This window comes from Pygoscelis adeliae, unplaced genomic scaffold, assembly GCF_000699105.1.
Source record: "Pygoscelis adeliae isolate BGI_AS28 unplaced genomic scaffold, ASM69910v1 Scaffold169, whole genome shotgun sequence".
NCBI lineage: Eukaryota > Metazoa > Chordata > Aves > Sphenisciformes > Spheniscidae > Pygoscelis > Pygoscelis adeliae.
Window position 1 is genome coordinate 310259 of NW_008825617.1, and position 1672 is coordinate 311930.

Here is a 1672-nt window from a genome sequence, read left to right on the forward strand (position 1 = left end):
AAGGGAAGGGAAGGGAAGGGAAGGGAAGGGAAGGGAAGGAAAGGAAAGGAAAGGAAAGGAAAGGAAAGGAAAGGAAAGGAAAGGAAGTGATGTAAACGCACTCACTACCTCCCACAAGCAAACTGATCTCCAGACAGTCTCCAAGCTATAGCAATACCTCCCCTCCCAGCTTCCTGCACACATACTCACTGTGGGCACTGGGGTGGGTGGAGCAGAGTGAGAAACAGAGAAGGCCTTCAGACTGTGCAAACACTGTTCAACCATAGCTAAAATGTTGGTGTGTAATCAACACTGTTTTGATCACAAATCCAAAATATAGCACCATACGTGCTGCTATGAAGAAAATTAACACCATTGCAGCCAGACCCAGTACAGATCATAACTTCACAGATTCAGGATTAATTTTTCCACTTTCAGCAACATATTTTAACTTTGCAGATGTTTTAGAGTGTCCTGGTTTCGGCAGGGATAGAGTTAATTTCCTTCTTAGTAGCTGGTACAGTGCTGTGTTTTGGATTTAGGATGGGAACAAAATTGATAAGGCACCAATGTTTTAGTTGTTGCTAGGTAGTGCTTACACTAGTCAAGGACTTTTCAGTTTCTCTTGCTCTACCAACTGAGAAGGCTGGAGGTGCACAAGAAGCTGGGAGGGGACACAGCCAGGACAGCTGACCCAAACTGGCCAACGGGGTATTCCATACCATGGGACGTCATGCTCAGTATATAAAGCTGGGGGAAGAAGAAGGAAGGGGGGGACGTTTGGAGTGGTGGCGTTTGTCTTCCCAAGTAACCGTTAAGCGTGAGGGAGCCCTGCTTTCCTGGAGATGGCTGAACACCTGCCTGCCCATGGGAAGTAGTGAATGAATTCCTTGTTTTGCTTTGCTTGCGTGCGTGGCTTTTGCTTTACCTATTAAACTGTCTTTACCTCAACCCACGAGTTTTCTCACTTTTACCCTTCCGATTCTCTCCCCCTTCCCACTGCGGGGGGAGTGAGCGAGCGGCTGCGTGGTGCTCAGTTGCCAACTGAGGTTAAACCATGACACCTATCCAGGATGTTTTAAGAGTCTATAAGCCTGATCTTTCTAATATCGTTTTAAAATCTAGATGACAGAATATCCGTTTTGTTGTTTTGTTGTGAATAAAAAAAGGAAGCAGAGAAAACTTAGGTTCTGTGATACTGAAAATCGTTCCGAGGTAAGTCATTGCTCTGCTATGAAACTTTTTACTTTCTGAACATACTAAATATTGATTTTAACAATTCTCCCTTATCTCCCCAGTCACTCCTGAGTTATTAAGGCAAGTCCAAAGGACAAGTGGCAAGAAGAAAAAAAGGAAATTATCATCTTCTATCAGTAGCTGTGATAGATTCAACTTTATTAATACAAGATATTTATCTTTGAAGATGATACATGCCATTTATCTTCAGTCTTTCTCATTCAGAAAGGGTAAATGTTTTGCCATTTTATAAGCAGTCAGAAAAAATTTCCATACCTTTTTGTGAAACCACGTAACATTAGATACATTTTCAACACAGAGAAGTATTTCCCAGTTAGATCATAGCAATCTGACTTATTTATCACTTAGAAATGTTGACATCCTGATACATTAAAGTTTTACTTCACTAATTGGTATAATTAAAATATCACAGTGAGGGGGCTTAATTTGAAATGTC